This window comes from Octodon degus, unplaced genomic scaffold (assembly GCF_000260255.1).
Source record: "Octodon degus isolate 3935 unplaced genomic scaffold, OctDeg1.0 scaffold00037, whole genome shotgun sequence".
Lineage (NCBI taxonomy): Eukaryota > Metazoa > Chordata > Mammalia > Rodentia > Octodontidae > Octodon > Octodon degus.
This window is the reverse complement of record NW_004524613.1, coordinates 994,178-1,001,643: the sequence shown is the minus strand read 5'-3', so window position 1 is coordinate 1,001,643 and position 7,466 is coordinate 994,178. Positions and strand designations below refer to the sequence as shown.

The 7,466-nt window shown below is 42.2% G+C and overlaps 1 pseudogene; it reads right to left on the bottom strand.

Annotated features, from left to right (window-relative positions):
* Positions 1–1,980: 1,980 nt before the first annotated feature.
* LOC101583238 lies at positions 1,981–3,393 on the bottom strand (annotated as a pseudogene).
* Between the last annotated feature and the right edge of the window lie 4,073 nt (positions 3,394–7,466).

The following is a 7,466-nucleotide window of genomic DNA, read 5'->3' as shown; positions in this document are numbered from 1 at the left end:
CTCTGGAGAGCCAGGGAACTGGTGTGCAGAGGTGACTGGAGGCAGCAACAGCCTGGCCTGTAGTGACCACATTCCCACACTCTCATACATCCTGTCCTTCCTGGAGATTTGCCCTCTGCCTCTAGAGTCCTTACCTACTCTTTTATTCTGTACCTCCTACCTTTCCTTTCTCTGCCAGTGGAGCCTATCACATTGTAAGCTCGGTGGTCACTTGTGAGACTTCCCTGCCATGTCGCATCACCATTTCTCCCCAGTGATCAGCCTTTGTGTCCAGCATCTTGTACCCAGAAAATGCTTTGGATATACCACTACATCTGTACAGTATTAATGATTCATTGCTCCTTATTGCCCACTACTGTCTCACTCTTTATTCATTTCCGTATTGGTGGATGATGGTTCACATTTTTGGTAATTATAAGAAAAGCTTCTTTAAGTTTTGTTTGTGGGTTTTTGTGTGAGCACAGTTTTTATTTCTCTTAGGGAAAAAAAGCTAAAATTAAAAGGGTGTGGTCATATTGTTATAGACTGGTAAGTTAGGAAGAAATGTTATAGGCAATTTTGCAAGCTTAGGCCCTTGAGAGAATTAATGTACATTACACACATTACAATCATGTCTACAGGCACAGCTTTTAAGCTCCAGGCCTCAGGATAAAGAGGAAATGGCCAGGCCTGCATGCCTCTCCAAGGGACAAGATAAGTGGTAACACCTGGCCCAGTAAAGTCTTAGTAGAAAGCAGTCACCCAGGTGGGCCACTAAGATTTCCCAATTCATCTCTTCCTATAAAGATCTTTGTTCTTTCCATGTACACTTGTATGTGAGCTACCTCCCCATTAGATCAATATTACCTCAGTGGCAATAGTTACTGTCTTATTAGTTGATCATATTTTTGATCCTCATTGTGTCCACCTCATGATTCTGTATCACTCTGGTGATTTTGTTCTATAAACTTCCTGTGAGATAGGGGCTAATGGTAAACACACTTTCAGGTCTCCTCCTGTTCATCTGGAAGTACTTTCTCAGTAAATTCTTTTTACTTTAACCTCTGATTTTACTTATAATTTATTCTTCAATTTGGGTGAACACAACTACACATGTTTGGCATCTGTGTGGCTGTGGGATACCCTGTCATTTCCACTCTGGATGAAAACTGGGTAGCTGTGAGGAGAGCTGGACCAACTGTCATCTGGAGAAACCTAGACCATGGAGAAGACAGCTTTTATAATTCTGAGGGACAGCAGGGGTCCTTTGTATCCTGGGATTGATCACACTGTGGAGAAGAACCACTTTGGAGTCTGTAGTACAGGCCTCTGCATGGATAAGCAGCAGCTGGGTGGAGCAGAGAAGAGGGTGACTGATACTTTGATGCTTGGCACAGTGCCCACTGCAGGGGCCTAGGAGGTGGGAGCCTCACCCTTTTGAACTAATGCTTTTGTTTGTGCAGTTCTGGGTACTTTCTTAGACTTGGGAAGCTCCTTGTCTTTTAATTTTCTATACTTCTTCCCTTTATTAAGGTTGACTAACAAAGTACTATATATCTAAATATTTTAGTTTTTAAAGATATTTAGATTGTTTTTCCATAATTAGTTTTTTTAGGCACCTTGTTTTGTATTTTAGAGGAAATACTTATTTTTAGGACACAAATAAGAAGAAATACAATTTATGAATATCACTAATATGACTTCAGATCTCAGTTAATGTCTTTCCTAAAATACAACCATTCAGTCTTTGATGACAAGAGAGTTCAACAGCAACTGCTCAAATCTGTTTGCATTATATTTTGGTAACTTAGAAATCCCTGAAAGAACAATGAACTGTGATTAATTAATGGAAAACTGAGAACACCAGAAAGTCTTAGCTGCAAAGTATTTAACAGAAGGCCACTAAGGAGCTAGAACTACAGGTGTTGTTTAGTAATGCATTGAAATGGAGTTGCCCAGTGTTAGTGCTGCACAGAAACCTGGTCACCTCATCTGGATCAATCACACTGGGCAAGTTTCCACTACCATTCCATGGCCATGCCCTCCAGCTGCACAGGCAGGAAGCAAGGCTTACTTGCCTCCTTCCTTTCATAACCTGTTGGCAGCTGTTATGACCAAGTGGCAGCCAGTGGCTCCAAATAGGTGTCCCAGGGACAGCAATCCACCCCAAGTATTAAACTTCTCTAAAGGAGGTGACCCAATCTTGGTTTTCCTACCCACATAGTTTTGCACAAAGCAATCAGAGTCCATGGCTTTAAAATTAGCTAAAATTTGACCTGAGAAGGCTTCATACTATTCAAAAACATCAATATCACTCATGGCTAATCCTGCCTTTTCTAGAACTTTTGAAGTAGCATATGTCAGCCACAGTATAAGCCGATCTTTTGGATTCTGGGACACATACACCAAATCCTTCAAATATGCCTTTGGCTTATATCCCTTGGCTAGAGCTTTGTCCTCAGACATTATCAGCATTGTAGAAACACCATCAGTCAGAAAAGAAGAATTTGTGGCTGTCACTGTGCCATAGGGCTTGATGAATGCAGGTTTTAGTTTGGCCATCTGCTCCATTGAGGAAGGACAGATGCCATTATTTTTGCTAACTGTATCTCTTCCTGGGAACCTTGAAGGGAACAATATCAGTAGAGTCCTTCATCCTGCACCTTCTTGGCCATACTGTGAGACAGCACATATTCATCCTGCTTCTGCCGAGAAACTGGGAAAGCAGCAGCCAGGTGTTCTGCAGAGTGGCCCATGTTCTCATTGGTGGAGAACTTGGCCACTGCAGGGAGCTCAGGTATCAGGAAATTCAGTCTGAATTTAGACAGCAAAGACAGGCTCTGGCCCAGAGTCTTGACTTTGTTGAGATCAAGCATCATCTTCCTCATTTTCCTTGAGTGACGAATAGGAACATCGGACATTAAATCAACATCACCTGCCACAGCCACATCAGACTGACTGGGAGCAATCAGACTAACAGCTGTGGTCATGGCCTGGTTTGAGGAGATGCAAGCCATGGAGATAGCATGAGCGGGAATCTTGCCAGAGAAGCCAGCTCCTAGGGCAGCTCTCTAGCCACATTGCTTGTTTACACTTCCTAAAAAACTGTGCCAAAGGTGATATAATCAACGACACTAGTCCAATGTAACAAACCCAAGAGTGCTTTTCTAGCTAAATCATGAGGCATCAGGTCTTTATATGAAGTGCCTGACAGAGAAAATGGAATTCGAACACCATCTACTACCACAATAATCCTTAGATTGGGTTTGGCTAAGGTCTTCTTCAATTTGATCTGGACAGCTGCACCTGCTTGTAGCTGGGAAGAACCACTCAAGGGTCTTACACAAATTTGAGGGACCATTTTGATGTACTGGGAAGAAGGTTTTTAAAAGTATAAGCCAAGATGGAAGTCATTCTGAAATCTTAGCTCGCATCCCTGTGTTCCTGCTCACACCCCACAGCCTTGCAAGTTTCAAGATTGTGTCCCAGCTCAGGGTCACGGGTTCATGTGGAGTGCTTCCTTTCCATGGGGTTTAGTTACTTTTCTTTTTTTCTTTTTTTATAGGGGGGTGTTACCAGGGAACAAACTCAGGACCTTGTGCTTGCCAGGCAGGCACTCATGCCACTGAGCTATCTCCCTGGCACCTCTTTTTCTTTTCTGAACCCTGTTCTCAGACATTCAGGTATCACAGTGCTCCATTAGCTTAGTTGTCAGTTCTGGATAACTCAAAACAGGGCTCTTGGCTCCCATGTCTTCCTGCAAGTGAAGACAAAAATTGGTCTGTTTAAACCACCTGCCACTGGGGACTGCAGGCCAGTGAGCAGTGGAGTCAGCTCTCCCTGCCTCAACTGCTCTAGGTCATAAAGCCTTGTCTAGAGCTCTTTCTTCCTGAAGTACTTTACTAATATTGATTTTGTGTCCTCCTTAAAAAGCTCAGTTTTGCTTTTGTTTTGATATCAGTGGCTTTAAGTTGAAGCTGCTGCATAAAAGGATGGGTGACCTGTGTTGGCTAGATCTACATAGTGTCTGATTCCACTTTCAGATGTTTGTCTCCAGAAGTGCATGCTTTGTGGCTCAATTTGCTGAACTGAGTTTTCTCTAGAGGTGGGTGTTCCCTTTTCAATGGGCTCAGGGACAGTTGGGCATTAAGGCAACCCACCTCTGAGCTCTTTAGCCAGAAGCTGAGTGGTGTCATAAGAAAAATACAATGGGTGCAAAGGAAGTAGCTCTGGTGAACACTTAAAAGTAATGATGTCCTGTCCCATTGGAATTTAACCTTATTACATGAGCCTTGGGAAGGAATGCCCTTCCAGGTGAAATTCCTAGAGCAAAGTGCTGCCTGATCAGGTAAATACTGGGGAGGCTAAACCTAGGTTCTAATTTTTGTTTCTGTTATCTATAGATGGGAAAAATCCCATCTATTTTTTCTGACTGTCTACTCAGGCATCTTCTTAACTGTTGGAATGAGATCCACCCTAAAACTCTTGAAAAAGGTCATCTTATATTTATAGGTAAACAAACAAACAAACAAACAAACAAATAAACTGGCCTAGTTACCAATTGAGGAAAATTAGACATGACCAGTCATTGACAACCTGAAATTGATGCCATATTCCAGCTGTATCTGTACCCTAAGGAGCAAGACAAATTGTTATACATGCCTTTTATTCAAGCCTTTATGTCCTTCTTCCAAAGGCCTGATCTGTACCCCTAATGCATTAACTGCACTTTGTGATATAACTGTGGAAAAGTAGAAGTAACCTTGTGCTTTCTGTTATCTACTCTGAGGAATGTGTGTTCTTGCCCTAACCATATCTCTCTTCAAGGCTGTCTAGCAATGAATGACAGGTTGTTGTAAAGGGAGCTAGCTAAAATAAACTCCCTCCCTAATCATTTTGTGTAAACATAGCCAGTTTAAGATGTATCTTGTGAAAACAGCTTGCTCAACAGGTCCCCATGCGAGGCAAGTTCCACTTGTCGCTGAGCTGTGAAAGACCCCTTGCAACTGTGTCAACAAAATGTGGTTTACTTGCTCTAAAAGACTAGGATTAATTCTGTTTCACTGCATGTTGTCACTTCTTATGTGGAGTGTGCTGGCCAGCCACAGGACTGGCTAATAAAGGTTCACTAAATTCTCAACCATTCTGGTCTTGGTCTCTATTTAATTCAAACCCAGTACATTTGTGGGCTCATCTGGGATCCCGTTTATACTGGGATGAAATAACCAAGACTTTTCTAAGTGCTTATACTCTTCAGGGACTAACTGAGAGACGTTCCTGAGCCCTGCAGAGATTTTATTGGCTTCAAAAATCTAAAAACCCTGGACTAATCCTGATGGCTCTTACCGGTAAGACTTTTCAGGTTCAGTTTGGGTGCTTCTAAGGAGTTTGGAGGAGTTGGACACAACATTATCCCCAAGACTCGACTTCCTACCATGATGGTGGCTGGTAGTCCCTGGTATCTCAGTTTTCTTGGTATTTCAGTTTTTATTTGTTTTGTGTTTGTCTTTGTCATTGTCATTATGGGTTAGTCTTCTTCTGCTTCTGTACCTTTTCCCCCCTTGCATTGTGTTCTAAATTGTTTTCAGGGTTTCAGACAATGAGCCTCAGGCTCCCCACCAGCAAGATGTTCTTGTAAAAAGGCCCACCTGTCCTTCATGCCTGCAAACTGCTTCTAGGTGGTTTTTTGGCACTGCAAGCTGATTTCAGCTAACTGCCCCAAAGTGGCTCAGGGAATGGAATACTGTGGTGTGGAAAGGAATAACAGAACTTACTCTGACCTAGGTAAGATTTGATTGGCTTTTGTTCTTTTTTTGAGGCTTGTGTTGGTGGGCCCTAACTTCCAGATGTGGAAGTTGTATTAATCTATCTCAGATGAGTATTCCTGAGATACTATTGACATGTTGTTTCTCTCACTGAGAGTCTGTTTTCTTATATAAATATTCCTGGATTTGTTTTCTCTTGGGCTGTAGATCCCATCAGGTTTGTTTTCCTCATTTGTTTTGAATTTGTTGCAGGGGGAACACTGTGTTGCCTTACCAGGAAATTTTTGGGAATACTGGCAGTAACCTTGAATTTGTTTTGGTTTGAAATCCAGCTGAGCATTTAAATTAGTGAAGAAAAGAGGTTGGAGAAAAGACAAAGGAAACCAATTTTTTTCTCGTGATGTTGTTGTCCATTTTTTTGTTTGTCTGAATTTTTTGTTCTCTGTCCCCAGTGCACCCACATCCCCAGCTGCGATTATGTCAGGGGCTAACCACCAAGTCCATAGCTTGAGCTGGGTCAGTGGTATTAGTTCTGTTCTTCTTTCCCTTCTTGCCTCTTGTGACAGTCTACCTAGAAATGCAGAAGGGGAACACCTAGCTCGGTTGCCTTATTGTGCTGTAGTTATTGCTGCTATGTCAAATGTCATTAGTCTTGGGCTTCTACTGTGTGTGCGGATTGTGTGGGGACACAGTTGGGACCTTTGTTATGGCCATAACAGTACAGAGCAAACCGACTGTCCTGAACTGCATGATTTGGAAATTTGGTAAGTCCCAAGGTAAATATGGGGAGTGCTTTTGGGATTTCTGTTATCTCATTCTGAGCACTGTGGCACCCAAGTGTGCCTCAGCCACAGGTGCTGCAGTCGCTGCTCTCACTTCATCTTCTGAGTTCTCTCCCTCTCTCTACCCATTCCCCTTGTTGAGCTGATGGCAGGATAACAATAGCCCATGGAACTCACTAGCTCAGCTCGTGATGCCTTATCTGTCCTGCTCTTTCTAGAGAGGTTCACTGCTCACTTCTCCCTGCCCACCCCCCCCCAGCCTCCTTGGCAGCTGTTTTCCTGCTGAGGCCACAAGGAGGAGACTCTGAGTCCCCTCCCCCAGCCTGTGCTTCTTCTGGTATCTGCTGCAAACTGCAAAAGTAAAAAGTCTGCAGGAATAAGTTACTGCTTCATAGTAGAGAAAGAACAGAATGAAAATATAAACAGGAAAAGAGAAAAGTGGTGCTAGAAGCCTATAGGAAGGTTATTACAGGGGAAAGGTATATTTCAAGTGAAAATGTCCAGAGCTGCTAGAGAGGGAAGAAGAAAGTGATTATGATGGAATCAGAGGCAATTTCAAAAAAGTGCTTGTAAAGGAATCAAGAAACAAAATGAAATAAAAATAAAAAGAGGATATCATAATTTAACCTGGTCAGAAATATATTTGAGTGTACTCCAGTTTTGTAAAAATATTTACTTGATCTGTATAATTGTTTATGGATTTGTATGTTGTTATCTGAGCTTTAAATATAGACTTTAAAGCATGTTTTCTCTTGAGTTATCAGCTGGTTTAAGTGATATCAAAATTGGTATATATATAAAAAATCATTAAAATGAGGAGAGATTATTGGACAGGACACTTGATTGGTGGATAGAGGAGTGGCCAAACTTTGTTCATCAATGAAGACCCCCCAATAATCTCCCTAAAGATACTTCAATAATGTGGTCATTGGTTAAAAGA